Here is a 24,398-nt window from a genome sequence, read left to right on the forward strand (position 1 = left end):
AACTTGCTTTTTGCTTTTGACTGTTCAGCTCTTCCCTGTGGTTCTCTTCCTTTTCAAAGTCTCCAGGAAGAAATATTAGGCATTGTCCTTTTTGTCCTTGGCAAGTTGTAGAATCTTTTATTAATCTTTAAAATTTGAAGAAAAAAAAGAACTTTAACAAGTAGGAGTCCCGGAACAGAAGTTGTTTCCTTAATAATTTGCGCTTCACTGTGGGGTGATGGGGGCTCTATGTTGACAGAAGTCTCTGGTTTCTCTGGTATCTAGACTTCATAACATGTTGTATTACTGGGATTTGACTTCAAAATGTGTTAATTCACCTTGTATTATTATTGTTATTCCTGTCCACTGTCCAATGGTAATTTTCTTGGGCTAGTTTTATTTAACATTGCTCTTCCAGTATTTCTTTCTATTCAGTTGTTCATAACTTCTGGAAAGTTTGTTAATTACCCAGCACGCGCCCCCACTCCCCGCCAAACCTGACTGTTTTAGCAAGCCCAATACAGTGCCACGTGCTTGTCTGCATCTAAGGTGGTAATCATTCTTCTTTGGCTTTGGCTGAAGAGGTGACCAAACACCTCCAGAAGCTCCCTGTGGCTCCTGAGTTGAGGGCGCCCATCTCCAGCTGCTGGCTCTTCTCCTAAGAGCTCATGGTGGTGGTGATCTTCTTTTGTAAATTTCTCATTGCTTTTTGAAGTCATTCTCATTTATTTTGATGTAGATTTTATTTTTTGAAATGTTAAAGTCTGTGCTTTAGACTTTCAGTAATTTGAATTTTTTATTTTTTCACCAGCAATTGTAAAAAGGGCTATTCCACACTCTCTGAACACCAGAATTCAGGAATGCTATAACAAATGTATTTATTAGCATTCTTATTTAACCAGGAAATAATTATTTAACCTGGAGAAGATGCAGGTACTTCAGGGGAGAAATGTTATGATACTTGAGTGCTTATTTTATGGAAAAGGAATTCGATTTCGTCTGCATAATTTGATAGGGTGCACATGGGTAGAATATACAGGTGGCAGTTTTTCGCTCAGTGTAAAGAGACACTCCTCATACTTAGGGCTACCCCTAGTGAAACAGACACTAAGGAAGCAACAATTTCCAGTTACTGGAGGTGGGAGGGCAAAGGCTCGTTGGCCATGCTTTAGCTACAGTGAGAAGAGTTCCTGACTCTGGCAATGATAAGAAGCATTCAGTTCTGTCAACAAGGTGATCAACTGCAAAATAAAAACATAAATCTGAACATAGCAAGAAGAGACATTTGTTCAAAAGGATTTTTGTGATAATAAAAGACGATTGCAAATGGAAGAACAGAAGATCTTTAAACAACTCCAGAACTTAGGCAAAAAGAGTTTCTTTCCTTCATTTCATTGAGCAGTGGTTTGTAGTTCTCCTTGAAGAGGTCCTTCACATCCCTTGTAAATTGGATTCCTAGGTATTTTATTCTCTTTGAAGCAATTGTGAATGGGAGTTCACTCATGATTTGGCTCTCTGTGTCCGCTATTGGCGTGTAAGAATGCTTGTGATTTTTGCACATTGATTTTGTATCCTAACTTTGCTGAAGTTGCTTATCAGCTTAAGGAGATTTTGAGCTGAGACGATGGGGTTTTCCAAATATACAATCATATCATCTGCAAACAGGGACAATGTAACTTCCTCTTCTCCTAATTGAATACCCTTTATTTCTTTCTCCTGTCTGATTGCCCTGGCAAGAACTTCCAACACTATGTTGAATAGGAGTGGTGAGAGAGGGCATCCTTGTCTTGTGCCAGTTTTCAAAGGGAATGCTTCCAGTTTTTGCCCATTCAGTATGAATGTGGGTTTGTCATAAATAGTTCTTATTATTTTGAGATACATTCCATCAATACGGAATTTATTGAGAGTTTTTAGCATGAAGGGCTGTTGAATTTTGTCAAAGGCCTTTTCTGCATCTATTGAGATAATCATGTGGTTTTTGTCTTTGGTTCTATTTATATGCTGGATTACGTTTATTGATTTGCATATGTTGAACCAGCCTTGCATGCCAGGAATGAAGCCCACTTGATCATGATGGATAAGCTTTTTGATGTGCTGCTGGATTTGGTTTGCCAGTATTTTATTGAGGATTTTTGCATCGATGTTAATCAGGGATATTGGTCTAAAATTCTCTTTTTTTGTTGTGTCTCTGCCAGGCTTTGGTATCAGGATGATGTTGGCCTCATAAAATGAGTCAGGGAGGATTCTCTCTTTTTTTCTATTGATTGGAATAGTTTCAGAAGGAATGGTACCAGTTCCTCCTTGTACCTTTGTTAGAATTTGGCTGTGAATCCATCTGGTCCTGGACTTTTTTTTGGTTGGTAGGATATTAATTATTGCCTCATTTCAGAGCCTGTTATTGGTCTATTCAGGGATTCAACTTCTTCCTGGTTTAGTCTTGGGAGGGTGTATGTGTCCAGGAATTTATTCATTTCTTCTAGATTTTCTAGTTTATTTGCGTAGAGGTGTTTATAGTATTCTCTGATGGTAGCTTGTATTTCTGTGGGATCGGTGGAGAGGACACAAACAAATGGAAGAACATTACATGCTCATGGAAAGGAAGAATCAATATTGTGAAAATGGCCACACTGCCCAAGGTAATTTGTAGATTCAATGCTATCCCCATCAAGCTACCAATGACTTTCTTCACAGAATTAGAAAAAATTACTTTAAAGTTCATATGGAGCCAAAAAAGAGCCCGCATTGCCAAGACAATCCTAAGCCAACAGAACAAAGCTGGAGGCATCATGCTACCTGATTTCAAACTATACTACAAGGTTACAGTAACCAAAACAGCATGGTACTGGTACCAAAACAGAGATACAGACTAATGGAACAGAACAGAGCCCTCAGAAATAATACCACACATCTACAACCATCTGATCTTTGACAAACCTGACAAAAACAAGAAATGGGGAAAGGATTCCCTATTTAATAAATGATGCTGGGTAAACTGGCTAGCCATATGCAGAAAGCTGAAACTGGATCCCTTCCTTACACCTTATACAAAAATTAATTCAAGATGGATTAGAGACTTAAATGTTAGACCTAAAACCATAAAAACCCTAGAAGAAAACCTAGGCAATACCATTCAAGACATAGGCATGGGCAAAGACTTCATGTCTAAAACACCAAAAGCAATGGCAACAAAAACCAAAATTGACAAATGGGGTCTAATTAAACTAAACAGCTTCTGCACAGCAAAGGAAACTACCATCAGAGTGAGCAGGCAGCCTAGAGAATGGGAGAAAATTTTGCAATCTACTCATCTGACAAAGGGCTAATATCCAAAATCTACAAAGAACTCAAACAAATTTACAAGAAAAAAACAAACAACCCCATCAAAAAGTGGGCAAAGGATATGAACAGACACTTTTTAAAAGAAGACATTTATGCAGCCAACAGACACATGAAAAGATGCTCATCATCACTGACCATCAGAGAAATGCAAATCAAAACCACAATGAGTTACCATCTCACACCAGTTAGAATGGCAATAATTAAAAAGTCAGGAAACTGCTCGCTTCAGCAGCACATATACTAAAATTGGAATGATACAGAGAAGATTAGCATGGCCCCTGCGCAAGGATGACATGCAAATTAGTGAAGCGTTCCATAAAAAAAAAAAGGTCAGGAAACAACAGGTGCTGGAGAGGATGTGGAGAAATAGGAACACTTTAACACTGTTGGTGGGACTGTAAACTAGTTCAACCGTTGTGGAAGAAGGTATGGCAATTCCTCAAGGATCTAGAACTAGAAATACCATTTGACCCAGCTATCCCATTACTGGGTATATACCCAAAGGATTATAAATCATGCTGCTATAAAGACACATGCACACGTATGTTTATTGTGGCACTATTCACAATAGCAAAGACTTGGAACCAAACCAAATGTCCATCAATGATAGACTGGATTAAGAAAATGTTGCACATATACACCATGGAATACTATGCAGCCATAAAAAAGATGGGTTCATGTCCTTTGTAGGGACATGGATGAAGCTGGAAACCATCATTCAGAACAAACTATCGCAAGGACAGAAAACCAAACACCGCATGTTCTCACTCATAGGTGGGAACTGAACAATGAGATCACTTGGACACAGGAAGAGGAACATCATACATGGGGGCCTGTCGTGGGGTGCGGGGGAGGGTGGAGGGATAGCATTAGGAGATATACCTAATGTAAATGACGAGTTAATGGGTGCAGCACACCAACATGGCACATGTATACATATGTAACAAACTTGCACGTTGTGCACATGTACCCTAGAACTTAAAGTATAGTTAAAAATAAAAAAAAAAACAGTTTATTTCTTTCATAGACAGGAGTCAACAAGGCTAGAAAGAACCAGGCATGGGGAATTGGGATGAAAGAGTAGCATCATCAGATAGTAGACAGATAATGTTTTCCCTGAGGCCAGCCTGTTCTCAGGAGGGGCATCGGCTGCTCAGGCTGAGGGGGCCCTGGAGGAAGGTTAACAAGCATTTTGTTTGGTTGATCAGTGGGGACAAAGCAGTTCAGCTAATTATTTATGAGGCAGAAAAATGGAAATTTGCAGGGTCTTTGTCTTTTTCACCAGGAACAAGGGGGCATCCACACATCTAAGTCATATGGGAGGGGCGAGTCTTTGCAGTAAGCTGTTTTCAGGGACACAGAAGGGTGGGATATTCCTTTACCTCATCAAAAGACAAAATTATAAGAGATTTTGTTTAAAGATCTAATTGGCTTTTATTTGCTATTCTAGAATTGAGCATCACCTCATTCTATTTTCTGAAAAGAGAATTTTCTGAGAAATAAAACCTCATTCTATTTTCTGAGAAAGAGAGAATTATATTCTCTATTTTCTGAGAAATAGAATGAGGTTCCTATCAACTGATCAGAGGAGGTTGGCTTTACAGGCAGAAAGGACTCAAGGAAGCAGAAACAAGGAACAAAAAGTGTATTGGTCATCTGAAAGTTTCTTTCCTTACAGGGTTAAAACAGAGGGAACTTCCTTATTGTGCTGAACCAGGTTAACTGAAATCTCCTGTTTTTTAGGAAAACCAACCCATTTCAAACTTCCGTTTGGTTCCATGGCACTTACCACAGGTCTCTCCATTCTGGTTTGGTCTGGTCTGCTGGGGCCTAGTGCAGGAGGCTGGTCTAAGCCAACAGCCTCTCATCAACCGTGTTTAACAACATTCAGGTAAAATTCTACATTGCCAAGACTTTGTCAAGCTGTATTCACTTCGTGGCAATGAGCTGTGTCCAGTTGTCATTTAGCTGTCTTTGGTCATTTGCCAGGTACCTCCAGGCCCTTCACTAGGCTCTAAGGTTAAAAATCTGGGTCAAAAATCGACACTGCTTCAAGGAGATCACAGTCTAAGAGTCTTCTCTGGAGAAGTACACTTCCAGAATTGCAGCTACAGGCCCTGTACCTCCTGAGTTGAAAATGTGAAAAGTCCAGAAGTCAAAATGACCAGAGTAAGGGCTAAAGATCAAAGGATGCTATGAAGGTTAGGCTAATAAGACTTGTTGATGCATTGCATTTGGGCATGAGAGAAAGGAAGGTTTCCAGGTTAACTGCAAGGAGTTTAGTGTGAGCAACTAAATGAATGGGATTGATATTTATTGATACAGAGAAGAATGTGGGCTTAACAGGAGACAGTGGAGGGAGATGCAGAATTCAGTTTTGTCTGTGTTACATTTGATGAGCCCTGTTAGAAGTCTGAGTAACTTCTTCAAGTAGAGATTTGGAGTTTGGAATGCAGAGATGGGATCCCGACCAGAAAGATGAATGTGGAGGTGATACTGAACCAGCATGTTCCACCCCTTGCACAATAAGCCAATCACTGAGATGACAAGTTTTGCAGTAGAGAAAAGATTTTATTCACAAAGCAGCCAAACAAGGAAGTGGGAGAATACCTCTCAAATCCACCTCCCTGAAGATGGGGTCTTAGGGATATTTATGAGATAGAGGAGCAAGGTGGTCCAAGGCATTAGGAAAGGTGATTGGGGGTGAGGAAAAATGAGGTAATCAGTGGTCCATGTAAATGCAGTCAAGCTTCATGGCTCTTTATGGGACACGTCTTCACAAAATGGCATCATTAACATGATCTGAGAGTGATGTTTTTGTCCCTCCAATGTTAGAAGATCACTTATTGAACATTGCTGCAGGGAATCAACCCTGTCCAGTTGGAGGCTCAGATGGCTTGAACTGGACAAGGGTTGACCCCAAGTTCCTGAAAAACAATGTAAGCAACTTACCGTCGTAACTTACAGATTCTATCTATAAGTTAGGCAGTGGGAATTTCGTTATATATTGTTTAGCTCATGATTTTTAACTATATAGGTTTTAAGATCAACTAGAAAAAAGGAACTAAAAGCAACCAAAACAGATAAAGTTTTGCAAGATCACTAGCTTAGCTGTTGATTTCAGAGGTGGCTTGTGGATCTTCACATCCAGATGTCATAAAGTTGATCTTGTACCATGGGAAGTGTATTGGCTGAGCAAAACCAGTGGTGATAACGATTCTACTGGTTTCTAAGCTGATGGGAGGACTTGGGAGTAAAGGGGGCCTTCTATTTTCCACCACAGTCCTCTCCGATCTGTGCGCAGGGCTGTTCTGGTTAGCTGAATATCACCGTGTGGGTTATGTGGGCCTTGAGCCAAACTTCAAGGTTGGCCTGATACAGTTCATTGGCATGTTCTCCTGTCCTCTATTCATTATCCCCAGTGGCTAATTCATTTCCAGGGGACTCTGTGGGAATCAAATAGTTCAATTATATGGAAAATGAATCTAGGCAGAGAGCTTTCATCATACATTAAGAAGCCCATGCTGGAAACAAGATATAAAACTATTAAAGGAGGACCCCAATTATGTAAATACATGTTCATGCCACAAGTGAATGAGCAAGTGGGGATTATTCCACAGATCTGTTAATCCTACTGAGTGTCAGTCTCTATTATATGCCAAATTATTAGTAGAAAATAGGGTTTATGGTCACGTGGCAGATGGAGCTGAGGTTCATGGATCCTTCCTACTGTAAACACAAAATGCTGAGTAAATGCTGGATATATTTGCCTTTAAAATATCTAGCTTAGTTTGGAAAAAATAAAATTCCCCAGGTGCTGGAAATCAAATAAGAAGTAAATCCCAGAGTAATATCAGACAGGCAGTGCCATGTGATTCTTGGAGTTTGGGACTGGCTGGAGGCCCCAAGGATTGAAGTGGTGATCTCACATGGGGACAGGACATTTGGCTGTAAATGCTTGTTAGTCAGAAGACCTGGAGCACACCCTGTGCGTACAGTTGTTAATCTAAACTGTGTGTGGTGGTGGAGGCCAGGATGGGGGAGATACTGTCAACCTAAAGATAGAAGCTGAGGAAAAATTAATATAGAGAATGTATTTGGGTCAAGGTTGAACACAGCAGCCTAGGACATAATTCCACGTTGCCTTGGGGAGTGCTCCTTTGTTACAAACAGGTTCTTAAAGGCAAAGGAGACAAAGAGTGCCCTGATACAAAGTTGTTTGCTTAGAATTCTCATTGGTTTACAGCAGTAACATTTGTCAGTGATTGGCTATACATTGTTGAACAATAGGGTAGGGAACATAGTGTCCAGCGTATGGTATTTTATGGCTACTGGACATCGGTTAGTCCAGAACCCACCTAGCAAGTGGCTTCAAGCAGTAATTATTTAGTTCAAGGAGGAATGAGAGGTGATTGATGTAATTAGGCCTGATAATTAAAGGGGGCTCACATTCCTCAGATGAAGTTTCTTTTCTTTCTCAATATTTAAGCTAGTGACACGTGTGGGCTTGGGTGCAAATTTTCTTACATGCATAGTGGGGGCCGGGAGGACCGGGATCAGAAATTTTTAAAGAGAAACAGGACTGAACACTTGTTGAAGAGGGTAAGACGGATTGTATTCAGACAGCTGCAGTAAGGGAGACAATCCAGTATACACTGAGCTCAACTTCAACTAAGACCAAGGTGGCTGAGGTTTTTAAAAGGAGGACAGAGAGGGAACAAAAAGCAAGAACAAAAAAGAAACTTGGAGCCTATGAGAAAATGGAAAATTACAGTAGGGGCTAAGTGGAGAATTACTGAAAAAGTGGTGTGGCAATTTGTGTTGCGTTTATGTGCATTTTAGGGTTTGGCAGCATTGTGTTAAAGCAATTGAATTTATAAGTAAAATGTATGATTGATTGATTGATTGATTGATTGATACTGGAAGGAAATAAACTATTGTCATTAGCTATCTCTCTTTGAACATTATTAAGACCTTTTGCTTCTTCTTTATATATTTTTCCTATTTGTTATAACAACCATTTTTTAAATTGTATGAAAGAAAAAAGTCGTGATATCATTACTAAATTTCTTATAAAAACAAACATTGATAAATTAAATTGCTTTAGAAGAAAATACAATTTTCTGGTTATTGATTCCTAGGCATTAAATCATAATTTGCAAATGATAATGAATAGAAGCCAGAGAAAGGGAGTTAGCTAGTTAATTTGTTTTCATTCTGCGTTAAAACAGAAGTCTGTGTTGCTGTTCTCAGATTATTCCATATGGCATCACGTCATCAGATTTAATTTGGATAGAATATTTTAGGCAGATACATTCAATCAATAATTGTATTCACATTTGTAAAACCAAACTGAAATTTTTTTTTTCTGCTAACATGAACTACGAGATAAACATGTAGGCTGATGGTTTGCATTGATATTTTTACACTTAAATTTTTGGTCTATGACTTATAGTGAAATGATATTTAAAATCTATACTTAAGTGTGGACTGGGCGCAGTGGCTCAGGCCTATAATCCCAGTACTTTGCGGGGCAGAGGTGGGCAGATCACTTGAGGTTGGGAGTTCGAAACCAACCTGGCCAACATGGTGAAACTCTGTCCCTTAAAAAAAAAAAAAAAAAGGCCGGGCGCGGTGGCTCAAGCCTGTAATCCCAGCACTTTGGGAGGCCGAGACGGGCGGATCATGAGGTCAGGAGATCGAGACCATCCTGGCTAACATGGTGAAACCCCGTCTCTACTAAAAATACAAAAAAAACTAGCCGGGCGACGTGGCGGGCGCCTGTAGTCCCAGCGACTCGGGAGGCTGAGGCAGGAGAATGGCGTAAACCCGGGAGGCGGAGCTTGCAGTGAGCTGAGATCCGGCCACTGCACTCCAGCCTGGGCGATAGAGTGAGACTCCGCCTCAAAAAAAAAAAAAAAAAAAAAAAAAAAAAAAAAAAGGACAAAAACAAAAAAAAAAAAAACAGAAAAATTAGCCAGGTGTGTGGCAGGCACCTGTGATCCCAGCTACTCCAGAGGCTGAGGCAGGAGAATTGCTTGAACTCCAGAGGCAGAGGTTTCAATAAGCTGAGATCTCCCACTACGCTCCAGCCTGGGCAACAGAGCAAGACTCCATCACAATAAATAAATAAGTAAATACATGAATACATAAATAAAATCTATACTTAAGTGTGCATGAATTTATAAAAAATCTTTCTTGAGACCTAGAAAAATTATTTTAGATTTTTTATATGCAACGAATATAGATACATTACAAAAGAAACCAAACCACTGTTTAGTTGTAGATATATGTAGATTGGTTTGGTTTCTTTAGTAAGTTGTGTCATATGTTCTTCTCAGAGAGCAGCCTCACTTGATGTGTCACAATTAGATCAGAGTTTGACACCACTTTTTTCCTACCCTTGAACAAAATGTCAAAAATCATGAGAATGTGTGCACAACTAATTGCTAAAGTATATAGTCACTAAATGCTTGAAATTTAGTCTTTGAAGTTTAACTTATTTGATTTGTGTGACATTAAAAATTGACTTTACAGATGATCATATGTGGCAACTATTGAAGTGAGTTGAGAACCTTAACCAAAATGACCCAGTTCTTTTCAAACATTTTTATTAAACATATTCCATAGAGATGTGCAGACTTTAAATTAAGAATTGCAACTGTAATATTCAGTGAGGGAATATTTAAATAACCAGAGCTCTGTGAGACTCAATGAACCATGCAAACATTTTGGATATTGGCTTGAGGAATAAGAACTTAATTAAATTTAGACATTCTTAGAGTAATTGCTGAAAATTGTGTCTGCCTTTTGCAAAACCTGATATTAAATGCAAGAAAACCAATAGCAAGTCACCTCGATTATGGGCCTACTGTGTCAAGAAAGAGTATAAGTGTCCCGAAAACATGTGAAGGACTTTCGGTTCTCCCCCTTATTAGCTAAAAACAGAAGAGGGATCCTTCACTTTGAGTTTTGCCTTGGAATCCCTGAAGGCTGGGGGAGGTCATGGGGAGAGTTTTGTACGTGGACTCATAGCACTTGCTGGATTCAGTCTCCAGGGAATTACTTGCACTTTGTGAGGGAAAAATTTTAAAGTTATGAGATTTGAGAGGAAGAAGGAAAAAAGATAAATTGAATGGCAAGGTTATGACTCTAAATGCTTTCCAAATACTTACTTAGCAGAGATGGAATACAAATTTCATTTTGAATTTTCCAGTAGCCGAGGGGGTGGAAATCTAATCCATTGCACAATCCACAGTAGTGATAATAAAAATAAAGATGTGTTACCTAGGAAGAGCATATTTATTTCTTATTTTGAGACCTGAGAGAAATTTTCCTCTTAGTCCTTATGATATAATGAAAAATTTTTTTCAAATCCATATAGAAAATATAAACATAAAGTTCAAAAATCTGTCTATAACTTTCTTCCACGTATGTTGATGGGACAGTATCACATGCAGCTCAGTGGAAGCAATTCAAAGGGAAGTCAATGCTATCCAGTCAAGATATGCAAGTCCCAAATGGACTGGTTTGGCCTAAGTATTGAGTTCACTCTAGCTATGGGGACAGAGGAATGAAGATCCTGAAAACTATCTTCCCTAGCCTGCCATCTAATGCCAGCCTGTGTGAATTAGGAGGCAGAGGCTGGTCTTATAACCTCAGTAATGTAAGTACATGCTGGGAGCACACAACCATAAAAGGCAAAACGCTCTATGGATGTGAGACATTTCTCACTTGAGATTCTTGAACAATATTCTGTTAAACACATAATGAGACTTATCTATTATCTCTTACTTTCTTTCCACCAGATTGGTGCACTTTTTCATTTCCTTAGAGATAACTAATTGGACTTTTAGGGGAGTGCAGATGTTGACGGAGTGGAGTCAGGAGACAGTAGGATTGAAGCAGATTCCGGTCTCTTGGGATCTTGTCAGTGGAGAGTGGGAGCTGGGAGGCTGCCCTGCTGAGGATGTGAGTGCTCACAGCTGGAGTTCTCCCAGGGCTAGCACAGGAGGGCTTGTGTCTCTGGGACGGGCTGCAGAGCATCCTACTGCGCTTGAGTAGACGATGCCTTTGGAGTAGAATGTGGCTCCCTACAAGCAGTGTTTTGATGGAAGGATTAACCAACATCCTCATAAGGTTACAAGGGACACAGTAATAGCTACAATTTATTTTTTAGGATCTAAAAGTTTCCAGGATTTTCCAGGAGCTTTTTTACCTACATTAAATCACTTAAGCCTTATGGTAATACTATGAAATCAATATAACGTACATTTTACAAATCACAAAACGAGGCTGAGAGGTGATATGTAAGTTGCCCAAAGTCACACAGCTGTTAAGATGTGCTAGGAACTGAATTGTGTCCTCCTAAAATGTGTACATTGAAGCTTTAATCCCCAATGTGACAGAATTTAGAAATAGTGCCTGTGAGGGAGGTGATAAAGTTTAAATGATTTCCCAGTGGTAGGGCCCTACTCTGATAGGCGTGGGGCCTTTATGTAAGAAAATAAAGAGACCCCGGAACCCTCCCTGTCCTCTTTGGATGTGAGGACACAGTGAGAAGGCGGCTGTCTGTAAACCAGGACGAGTATGCCAGACAACAATCCACCTGGATCTGCTTCTGGAAATTTCCAGCCCCCAGAACTGTCGGAAATAAATTTCTGTTATTTAAGCTACCCAGTCTGTGATATTTTATTATGGCAGCACCAATATAAGAACCAAAGGCAGAATTTAAATTTAGCCCGTGTGTCCCCTGAGGTCTCATTGATACCGTGGTACTTCTGCAGCAATGGGGATAACTTACAATATGTGACATCGTTTAATTTATATGCTTGTTTAAAACATGCTCTAATGCCGTCAAATCTGAGGACAACCAAGGCTTTGCTTGTTAAGAAATGTCTTTTATCCCTTCAAAATTTCTTGTTTGAACTGAATGATGTTTCACATTCTCATGATTAAAGCATCTCATGATTAAAGCAGAGAGAAACCAACATAATAATTGTTGAGAAACCTAGGGGAGGTTTCACCTGGACAAGATCTGACTGAAGGATAACCACCTTCAAACAAGAGCCAAAAAAAAAAGGTTTTCTTTGTCTGTTGCCAAAGATCTCTCACGTGGTGGCCATGGTTAGAAGACCGAGGACTATGTATGTTGGATCCAGGCAACTGGAAATTTGTAATTTTTGAAAATGGTCTGAGAAGAAAGAGCTGCCTGCAGAAATAAAGCCACTTCACAAACGGGGCCTTTGACATGAACTCAAGTCAGGAGTGAGAACCACAGGTTTGAAATTGTGAAGTCCTATGTCTCTAGAGCCTAAAGTTAGAAGCATTCAAAGAAGATCTGGTGGTTCCAAGCTAAGTTTTTGTTGTAGTTGTTTTCCCAAATGAATGATTTCTAGGATCAAATCATGTCTTCCTAAAATCAAAACTGTGGCAAAGACCCAGGCAGTAAGGTCTGTTTCCAGGAAATGGGTGCTGAGGCGTGTCAGTCTCACCTCATGGAAAATCCCGGCCCTCTTGGGCTGACCAGGCTTCCGGAGCAGGAGCCCATTTACTTGGCTCTCACTTTGCACCTCACTTTCCACCCGAGGAGAGACTGCCTGAGAAGAGTGACTCTTCTTCCGTCAGTGGTAGAGCAAACCCAGGAAGCTATTTTCGAGAGAGTTGTAGATGAACAAGTAAGTTTATTCGGCTGCTAATTGTAAACTATGAAAATGACTACGGTCTTCCAGAGCTGCAGAGAATGTCTGGTGGTATGGTGGAGGGGCATGGAATATAGGAAATTCTGACAGTCATGCAGCAGATCATCAGCAGCTCTGAGGTTTTTTGTTTTTTGTTGTTGTTGTTGTTGTTGAGACGGAGTCTCACTCTGTCTCCCAGGCTGGAGTGCAGTGGCGTGATCTCGGCTCACTGCAAGCTCCGCCTCCCGGGTTCAGGCCATTCTCCTGCCTCAGTCTCCCGAGTAGCTGGGACTGCAGGTGCCCGCCACCTCGCCCGGCTAATTTCTTTTTGTATTTTTGGTAGAGACGGGGTTTCACCGTGTTTTAATTGCATATACTATCTGCCTCGTGGGGGCGCATCACATCTGATTAGTGACTGATTCCAGATCCATCATGTTTATCAGGATGTACCAGCTGCTGCTTGGTAGCCCCCAGCTTGGTGAGGAGCCATTTTATAAACCTCAAGTGCTGTGTAATAATGTTTAGCAGTGGGAGGGGGTGATTATGGATCATTGAGCACAAATCAGTCAGTTGGGTTCTCAAATAAATAAGTCTTTGTTAACTCCTCTGATTCTATTTTGTGAGCATAAGGAGTATTGGTTTGATTATTTTTTCTTCCCATATTACTAAGAAATTTGCTTCAGTGCAGCTTCAAAAGCTGTTTACATAAAAAGCCGATTATTCACTCTTTTATTGTTCATTTTTGTGGATCTGGCATTCAGGAAAACTCTCCAAAATCTCTAGTTAGTTTCCCTATATTTCAGGTTCACAGTGAGTCAAGCCACTGACAGTTTGTCCCTCTCCATCCTCTTTCTGACCCCCGAGGCAGAACTGTTGCCCTGTCTCAAGTTTTCTGCCTCTTGGTGAAAGCTGGTCAACACTACAGTGGGTTAACATGAATGACCTGATGGGATGCAAGGAACAGACTCAGATGGTGTCAGGAGAAGAGCTAGAAGGAATACCTCTTTCATAACTGGACTCCACTGCAACGACAGAAAATGGAAATATTTGGTCTTATTTGGATTCCAGAGGAATGTGGACTGGAATTTTTTTCTGTCTGAATTATGAGACATAATGCATACAAGTGAAGTTGTCTGTTCTGACCCAGGAGGGATTCCAGAGCAAGTGGCCTTCGTGCTCCAGACTCAAGTAACCAAAGCAAGAAAGAGGCCTGACTGTTCCCTGTTTGCAGAGATGAATTCCACTGGGCTTGTGGCCATGTTTTGAAAGCTAGTATTAGTTGAAACAGCCTAAGATGTTTACACATTACTTTTTCTTTTTTTTCAGTACGAGAATCAGGCAAAAGCAGTAAGCAGAACTGTCAGCTCAAAGTACTGTAGGCAAGCAAAAAGAAATGATTTCAAGGTGGAGAAATTAAACGGATTGGTGGAATTTAAGGTAGGGATTCAGTGTTAAAATGTGAATATAAAATTTTCACTTAAACAGTATTGAACAAGTCTTTCTTTTGGAAGTTTCATGACTCGGAGCTTAACTAGTATAGTGCATATAACAAATCGCCAAATATGGCAAATTTCCTAAAATGCTTTGGACGTGGAGCTTTTTCCCTCATACCTTCTGGGAGGACAGAGGTTCTGTGGGACACACTTAGGGAGGCCCTGCAGTAGAAATTTACTTAGCATGGTTTGCGTTTCTTCTAAGCATTCATCCTACTTGATGCCCTTGTCCACACATTTCTTATCATGTGTAATAATTTTTGCAGGCATTTTTCATGGAATTCCATTTTTGTGAGAAATCATGACCAAAGCAATTGTTTATATTATGCTTGATAGAAAATAACTCCTAGGAGGAGAATGCCATAAATTCAACTCTTGTTTTTTTTCTTTTCTTTTTTGAGATGGAGTTTTGCTCTTGTTGCCCAGGCTGGAGTGCAATGGCGTGATCATGGCTCACTGCATCCTCCACCTCCCGGGTTCAAGCGATTCTCCTGCCTCAGCCTCCCAAGTAGCTGGGATTACAGGTGCTCGCCACCCCGCCCAGCTAACTTTTTGTATTTTTAGTAGAGACAAGGTTTCACCATGTTGCCCAGGCTGGTCTTGAACTCCTGACCTCAGGTGATCCACCCATCTCAGCCTCCCAAAAAGCTGGGATTAGATGTGTGAGCCACTGCACCCGGCCAAATCAACTCTTTTAAGTGTTGTCATTAGCCTTATATAAATGATAAATAAATACATGTTGATAAATACAAGTTGAATCTTAGTGGATATGCGTGAATTAGTAAATGGCTATTGCAATGCCATAGCTCATGAGAGAATATTATTATTCAGGAAATAAAAAGAAACTAAAACTATATTATCTGTATACTTTAGCTTACTTAAAAATTACTGAAATGCCATGACATTTTTATTTTATTTTATTTTTAACTGGATGCCTGTTACATAGGATAGTTTAGTCAAGTCAGTATAGGAGAGAACCTAAAACCTTAGAGATAATATAGGAGAGCAAATGAGGTTAAGAAACTCATGTTGAGAGTTTCACCATCTAGTGAAATTCACTGACATGACAGTGAATCCACACCCTTGTCTATAGGATGCTTCCAGAAATCACCCTATAATCATGTGTCAGTGAACTTAGGAATGTTCTTATCAGGCATTGTCTGTATATACTTGCATGATAATTGTCTTTAAAGTTATCGGGAATAAATGTGGGAGGTGATGCAATAATTCATGCAAGTCCACTATTAGTGATTTCCCTGGAGATGTTGAAATAGAGGCAAATTTCATAGTATGAATTTGGCAATGTAGCTTTAATACATCTCATGTAGAAGGTGGGCAGATTCTATAGCAAAGAAGTGTGTTTACTCATGCTTTCACTGCATAATGAAAGATATCTCATAATATTATTCATCTCCCCTTTCGGTTTTTTTCCAACTTTCATTTTTAGATTCAGAAGGGTGTATGTGCAGGTTTGATACCTGGGTATACTGTGTGATGCTGAGGTTTGGGGTACAAATGATCTCATAGTGAACTTATGAACTCTGAGCATAGTACCCAACAGTTTGTTTTACCCTTCCCTTTCCCTGAGTCACTGCATTCCCCTCCTGCTCCAGCAGTCCCCAGTGTCTGTTGATGCCAACTTTATGTCTCTAAGTTCCCAATGTCTAGCTACTGCTTACAAGTGAGAACATGCAGTATTCTGTAAACTTCTTGCTTATGTAACCAATAAGAAGTGGAAAATAGGCCAGGTGTGGTAGCTCATGCTTGTAATCCCAGCACTTTGGGAGGCCGAGGCAGGCGGATCACAAGGTCAGGAGATCGAGACCATCCTGGCTAACATGGTGAAACCCCATCTCTACTAAAAATACAAAAAATTAGCTAGGTGTGGTGGTGGGCGCCTGTAGTCCCAGCTACTCGGGCGGCTGAGGCAGCAGAATGGCGTGAACCCCGGAGGCGGAGCTTGCAGTGAGACGAGATTGTGCCACTACACTCCAGCCTGGGTGACAGAGCGAGACTCTGTCTCAGAAAAAAAAAAAAAAAAAAGAAATGGAAAATGTGGGAATTCCAATATTCTTCCATACTCATATAAATCCAAATTCAAATTCTGGTTTAAACTTCATTTTCTCATGGTGAGCCCCTTTCCTGATGGCTGCAGGCATGTAAAGCTCTCAGAAACATCAGATGTGAAAAATCTCCTAAGTGAAGAGGAGACACAGCTCAGTGAGGCCCATGGACATATTAAGCAAATATTTTCAGAGATTGTTTATAGGTGCCATTTCTTATCATTCAAGAAATGAAAGGGTCTATGATTAATGAGCTTGGACAGCAGGGGCCCAGCTTACAGCACTGATTCAGGATAATTTGACTATTTTACTCAAGTGAAAAACAAACACCAAACAAAAGCTAAGAATTACTCTTCAGTGAATGACTTTAGTTCTGTATGTAGAGAAAAGTTTTCAATTTGTAATGCCCACAATGTAGGTAATGATGTCAAAAATGTGCCAGAGGGCTAGAGTCTTGCATGTTGGTTGGAGAACAGCAACAGCTGAGGTCTGTTAGAGGCCAGATCATAGAAGCACTGGAATGAGAAGCAAAGAGTTGAAATGTTGCCCCCAGTGCTATAGGGCATCATGCAAGGACTTAACCTGGGCACCGATGTGATGACAGTTCATCTTAGAAAACTCAATCTGTCAGTTGTGCAGAGGATGAATGGATAAAAGAAGACTAGTGGTAATAATCCCTGATAGATGGAGAGATAGCAGAGCTTTAAAAGATGAAGAAAAGGTGACAGTTAGGACTCATTCTATTACAGGGGCCTATGTGTAAAGGAAGGGAAAAAGTCAATGAAGATTTCTGGGTTTAGCCATGGAATTGGCTGGATGATGATTCATGAAGGTTGGCAGCACAGGAGGGGACTCAGGGCAGGTTTTGCTGCAGGAGACGATGGCAACAAGAAGATGAATGTGTGTTGTTTCACCTAAGGTGTGTTGGGACCACAACGTGGAAAGGTCTACTCAGACAAGAATCGCACACTCAGAGTGGACGTCACGGATGCTGGTAGAGAATATCTCTACATCAATCTATATGATGACTGACTGAGTCCCTTGAGGGCATCGATTCCATCCTTTCAGCCTTTAAAGCAATTTAAAACACTGCAGTATTTACATTTGGAAATCTCCTTAAGTTACTAAACTTTCCATTTTCACAGTTCTAGGTAAGCCAAACCAGGTCTGTCAGAACGATCGGCTTTGCCCTGGCAGAGTTAGCTAACTATAGATATGATAGCTTCTAAAATATTATCCTATAAATACTTCCCTGGGCAATATTTATACTATGTTCCTCAATTAATGGTATATCTATTGCTGAATATAAATTTCTGCTTTTTAATGGGTCATAAAACTGTAGCAAACAGAAGCCCTAGAATGGGAATGCAGCATGGAAGAGTGTGAGAGCCCTGGTCTTTGATTGAGACTCTCCGGTTAGGGTCAATGGATCTGGCACGCAGCAGCCACATTACCTTGGGCAAGTCACTCTTTTTTTTTTTTTTTGAGCAGCAGTTTGGCTCTTCTTGCCGAGGCTGGAGTGCAATGGCACGATGTCGCTTCACTGCAACCTCTGCCCGCCGGGTTCAAGCCATTCTCCTGCCTCAGCCTCCTGAGTAACTGGGATTACAGATGCCCGCCACTACGCCCAACTAATTTTTTGTATTTTTAGTTTCACCATGTTGGCCAGGCTAGTCTCAAACTCCTGACCTCAGGTGATCTGCCCACCTCGACCTCCCAAAATGCTGGGATTACAGGCAGCAGCCACTGCGCCCAGCTCGCAAGTCACTTTTGTCTTCATTTTTGGGCTTCACTTTTCCTTTTTCAAAAGGAAGTTATTTTCGAATGTTCTCACTTATAAATGGGAACTGAACGATGAGAACACATGAACACATGGGCAGGAACACCACACACTGGGCCTGTCAGTAGGGGTGGGGAAAGGGAGAGCATCAGGAAGAATAGCTAATGGAGCCTGGGTTTAATACCGAGGTGATGGGTTGATCTGTTCAGCAAACCACAGTGGCACACGTTTACCTATGTAACACACCTGCATATCCTGCACATGTACCCTGGAACTTAAAAGTCGAAGAAAAAAATAAAGGTGATACATGATTACATGATTTAAGTATACAATCTCTAGGACGCTATCCATCTGTTAAGCATCTACAGTTTCTGTAGAAACTTAGATTTTTCATATACAATCTCTAATTTCAACAACAATGCTGGTGATTATTACTATCAATATATTAGTGAGATAGCAAACCCGTGACATTTACTAGTTCAACTGTAAAAAAGACTGAAATGTAGAATGGTGAAGGAATATATCTGAGAGAGAGAGGCAGGCAAGGTGTCTGTGTGAAATTGGTCAGATGCTAACAAAATGCAGAATATCTGTGGCCAAGAGGACTTCCTACCCAAAGTCAGTCTTCAAATACAGACATTCCTAACTTTAAAATACCAGCCCTTGGTGATACTTTGGAAACAAATTATAATTCCTAATAAAAGACCTTGACATTGTAACAAAATTAAACCCAAGAGCACTTCCCAGTACAAAACAGACATCAGAGTGACAGGGTAAGTGTCCCCTGTCTTTATGGCCACAGATATAGAACCTTGTGATGTGGGAGTGGCAAACAGAACAGCTATGCAGGAAGGAAGAGCGAGTGAGTAAGTGAGTGTGAGTACGTGTGCACACCCACACGTTACTCATATTACATAGTCATCCCTGGAGAGTTTTTACTAATGAGTCTTTGACACCTAACCCTGTGGATATTTTGTTCTAAATGCCTCCTTGGTACAGTCATGATAAAAGATGGCTCCAGTCCGTGGAAATTATCCATGTTGTCCTGCTTTCTAAAAAGTATTTCAGGCAGCTTCAAAAATAAACGTTGCTTTTTTTGGATGATATCACATTGCTTCTTTAGAGATAACTATCCCAAGTATCTAAGCAAGTCAATAGAGCCCACTAGACTTACTAAGATATGAATCCACCCCATTTCCAATAACTTTCCATCATTCCATGTGTGGTGCAGAGAGTCACCCCCCAAGACTGTTGCTCCAACCTGCACATCACCACTTCCTCTGTGGTAAATATGGAAAGAAATTTAGTGGACTAAAACAATAACAACAACGAACACAGGTCTTTACCTGCGCTTCTGTGATCTGGTCTCTTAACAGCTCTCCACTGTTGCTGTTCCCAGACCTACATGCAGGGCTCCAGCCCTGTGGGACATTTTTGACATCTGCAGAACAACATAAAGTTCTCCCTCACTTCTACGTCTTTGCACATGCCTTTTCCTGTGCTTGGAGTGTCATCTCCAAGCTTCCAAATTTGGCTGTGGCCTGACAGTGCTGAGCTCAAGGCTTATCACTGTAGAAAGCCTTGTGGGCTAAGACAGATGGCTCTCTCCTTTTCTCTTTATTATGCTGTTATTATTATCGCCATACTTATTTCTTGCATGAAACTGTGAGTACCATAGAGACGTTTTCGTCACAGTATCCACTATACCTAAAGAGCAAAGAACAGATAAGATAATGCCTAAGTCCCCGAGCTCCACATTGGTTGGATTAACTCATAATTTCCTGATATAGGAATGCATACATTTTCCCTTCTTTATACATATGTAAATTTCCCCAGCCTCATTTGACAGCCAGAGAAGCAGGTTCCTAATCACTCTGACACCTTGGCAGTTTAGCCTAGATGAGGTAAAATATTATGATACAAATATCTGATTGTTTTTCTTTGCAGGAATAATTAGCAGTTTGACAGATTGCGAATGTGAATTACTCAGTGTGAGGCAGTAAATTTCCTACCTGCAGAATTTAACGCTAACTTGCAGTGAGCAGAAGGTCTCTGTCAAATTGTGGATGTCTTTGAAAAGGTTGGCTTATTACTTGCAAAGTGTTTTAAAAGAATAGCAAGCTGTAAAGAGGGGCTTGTGACAGGAATAGGTGGATTTTAAAAGGGTCATTGCCAGGATGTAAGAATCCTCTGTGGGATGTAATATTAAGACACAAAAAAGTGTGAACCTATCATAATATAATATCTGATTAGGCTGTAAATTCCACATCTGACTAGTATCACTTGCGACTATTGACAAGTTACTTATCCTCTTTCATCCTCTATTTCTTAATATTGAAATTGGCATAATAGTACTATTTGTGTTGTAGAATTGTTGCTGAGAGGGTCAAACAGTGAATGTGTGTATAGCCTGAGCACAGAGCCTCGCCAGGATCCCTGACCATTATTAATTCAGTGCTATTACTTGTGAACCTCCCGAGGGCAAAGGTTTGAGAATGTGGGTTTTATTATTGGGTATGGTAAGGTCAACAGATCATGAGAGGATCGCTATTGATCAAAGAGAGTTGGTTATACTTAGAGATCCCAAGAGAAGATGGTGTTCTATTGAGGAGCACACAGGGGCACTCTGGCCTGGGTCAGGAGGCAGCAGAAGCTGAAGGAAAATATGAGCAAAAGCCCTCATGGTGGCTTCCACGGGAAGAAGGGGTGAGGCAGGCTTAGGATTGGCTACTTGGAGTGATTTCAGCAGGCTGTGGGCACAGGAACGCCCCTAGTGTCTGGAACCTGGCCCTGATGATCAGGAGAGGTGGACAGTGGCTCTTGTGAAAGCCCCGCAGAGGAGGTCATGGGGATGTGAGCTCTGATTGGGTAATCAACATGAAAAATGCACTCACAGGTGAGTGGTTTACTATCTCCTGGAATGGGTTAGCCCTGGGAGGGGCAGTCCCTCCCGCATCAGCAAGGCCCAATGTCAAAGCATTAGAATGCAGAAAATGAGACAGGGCTAGTACAGCGTGTTGCTTCCACAGCAACATGGGTGGGGAGTGGGGGCTTCTCTAGGTCTCAGTCGCTAATTAGATCTCTTTCAGGGAGAAATGTAACGGGAGTCAGCTTTGTGTGTGGGATGCCCTGTCTACCCAGTGGGAGCTGGGGAGGCTGCAAGGTAGGGGCCCAGACTTTGAGTGATGCATGAGTTTTGCACTTGTGCTGTAAATGCCTTGGGGAGCAGTCTGTGGTGCAGCACTAGCTGTCTGGAGTGTGTCACCCTCCCATCTCTACTCACAACCTCCCACAGCAGGGTCTTTCCAGGATCTTCTGTCTCCTGTGGGGCAGCTCCAAATGTCCTGTTCTCCACTGACAAGAGGAAGCAGGAGACGCCCTGCAGCATGTGGGAGCTGGGCATGGCCCTGGACCAGCCGTCCATCCCAGGACACATGGGATCCTCTGTTTCCAACCCACCTGCCCAGGGTCGGCTGTGGGCCATGGGAGCTGTCGCTCAGTGAGCCCAGAAGTGGTGTGTCTCCCATAGCTGTGCTCTGCTCTCTCGTTTCCTGGTTTATCACCCAGCTCCTCTTTAGCTGCTCTCAGGAGCTATCTTTTCCCTTTCTCCACTTGTAAAATCTTGTCAAAAATATGTGCATCTATAAATCATTGACTGTCGTTTCTCACCTCCTCGGACGTTATATGTTCAAAGGCAAACACATTTTTGTGTTTTGTATGCATCATTTCTCTCACATGTTAATAATATAAGTGGATATTTTGGTAACTGTTCTTCAGCCCTTAAATTATTTTTTATGCCACAGATCAAATACACTTTTATAGTATAGTCAATAAAATGATTACATTGTATCTAATTCAGTAGACCAGAAAGGAATCTAGACAGAAAACACCTCTAATAATATTTTCAGAATTTCCTAATCTCCATATCTCTTATATGATAGCACAAAAAGTTATCTAAACTGTGGAAAATGTGTGTTTATTATATCTGATCAATATAGTAGCCAATTGTCTCTATTTCTCTTTAGGTCCTGCTTGCTTCATGTATGACAAATATGTGGGCACGCTTGCCTCGCATTTCTTGTCCTACTGTATTGTATTTCTTATTTCTCAGAGTTGGACTTTACATATCTCAGCAGTTCATACTCTACAGTCCCAGGGAGACCCCTCTGGATCCCATGAAGCCTCAGCTGTGGGGGAAACCAATACAGTCACCATCTCTTGATCACACAATGCTTTTGTCTTTTATGAATGAATTTCCCTGAGGAGAGAGAGAGAAAGTAAGTGCTACCTTTGATGAACTGGCTAGGGGGAGCACTGGAAATTAGATGGCTAAGAAGGGAGTTTAGATTTGCTGTGTTCCTGCCACTGCTCCTGAGGGCTTCAAAAGCAATCGGCCCTGCTGGGAGCAGACTATCAGGAAGGCTCCTCGGGGGTCTCTGGATGGGGTTTGGATCTCCCTTCTGAAGTGTATCTTTCTGCAGCCCACTGGCATATGCACCCCTGCTCCACGCCACACGTCAGCTCTTCTACATACACACGCTGCCTCTTGTATTCTTGTTTCACAAATGTAAATGTTCCAACCAAGACTCAGACTGAGAACATGCATCATTAGATGGGGTCTAATGCTGCGTGCTTGTTTCACCACTTGGTAGCGCCCTATTTATTTCACGGAGATTTTGGATGTCAGCAGAAGCCTGAAGAATGGGCAACCAGCCTGTCACTTATTCTGCTGAGAGTTAATGAAAGTGGCTACTGTTCTAACCAAGTCTTAGGGTAGCATCACTTCTCAGATTCTAACCTGCGAGGCCAATGAAGCCTCATGTAGTGGGATTGAGAGGACCCTGGAGAGACTGAGCACAGTACCATAGCACAGGTACAAAAAGATTCAGTGCAGTAGTACAGCATGGTGCACAGGAAGACTAAGCACAGTACCACAGCAGGGTGTGGAGGAAAACTGAGCACAGTGCCACTGCACGGTGCACAGGAAGACTGAGCACAGTATCCTAGCACAGTTGCAGGAAGACTAAGCACAGTACCACAACATGTTGCTGTAGAAAGCCCGAGCCTAGTACATAGCATGGTGCCGCAGGAAAACAGAGCACAGTGCTGTAATGCAGTATTCAGAAAGACTGAACATAGTACCACAACACAGTGGTTAGGTAGGGTCTGTCATCAATGAAGGTTTGACTATAGTAACCTTATTACTTCATGCCACGCACCACGGACCTAGAATTAACATCATCATCTAGGAATTTGTCCTTTATTTTAAGTCACATTGTTTAACACACCTGCCATCTGCCAGTTCCATTGGTGAGTCCAAGATGAACAAAACTGGCCAGTGCAATGACATAGCTTCACATCCAGTGTAAGAGGCCTCCCATCTTCCTGTGGCATCCTTATAAGCCAAGTACTCCTGGAACGATGGAAAGAATGGTAGCTTAGGCACAAGGAGATGGACAGGGGCTCTGCAGGAGGTCCTGAGAGAGGAGAGGAGCATTTGCTCACAGGTGCGTGCATGAACTCACACAGATGCCCACACACAGCAGCCTCATCAGTTTTTACTAGGCCAGATCATGTCTAATTTCATATTACCTAAGCAATCAACTGTTTGTGATTAGGAGATGTAATGCCATCTTCTGGAAAAAAGCCAGCATCAGACAACTTGTGTTCATGTATCGGTCTCCAGTGTCTGACCTGTGTGACTTTCCCCAAATTACTTCACCCTGCATAACTCTCAGTTACATCATGGCTACAGTGACCTCTGTGTATTTACTCAGCAACCACGTACCACCATTACGCTTGGTCAGGCACTGTACTGGCCATAGTGGACACTGCACCTCAGGATGGCTCCCTGTGGAGAAGGCTGCATGGAGTGATCATGGCACCAGACTCCATTAGCTCCCTGGGGCTGCCATAGCAAATCCCACACCCTGAGTGGCTTTCAGGAAAGTCAGTTTACTCGTCCACAGTTCTGCAGGCCAGAAGTCTAAAGTAGGTCAAGGTCCGACAGAATTGGTTTCTTCTGGAGTTTCCGAGGGCTGCTCCCTTCCATGCCTCTCTCCTG

General features: G+C 41.5%; 1 protein-coding gene and 1 non-coding gene across 4 annotated transcripts in view; both read left to right on the plus strand.

The window, feature by feature from the left end:
* Nucleotides 1-24,398, plus strand: part of VWC2 (von Willebrand factor C domain containing 2) — a 142,399-nt gene that overhangs the window by 57,217 nt on the left and 60,784 nt on the right. The gene's annotated exons all lie outside the window — the stretch shown is intronic.
* On the plus strand, nucleotides 3,535-3,641 carry LOC117073783. The gene has a single exon (XR_004433352.1). It is a non-coding gene; the product is annotated as a U6 spliceosomal RNA (small nuclear RNA).

The sequence above is a fragment of the Trachypithecus francoisi genome, unplaced genomic scaffold, assembly GCF_009764315.1.
Source record: "Trachypithecus francoisi isolate TF-2019V2 unplaced genomic scaffold, Tfra_2.0 Lachesis_group4, whole genome shotgun sequence".
Taxonomy (NCBI): Eukaryota; Metazoa; Chordata; class Mammalia; order Primates; family Cercopithecidae; genus Trachypithecus; species Trachypithecus francoisi.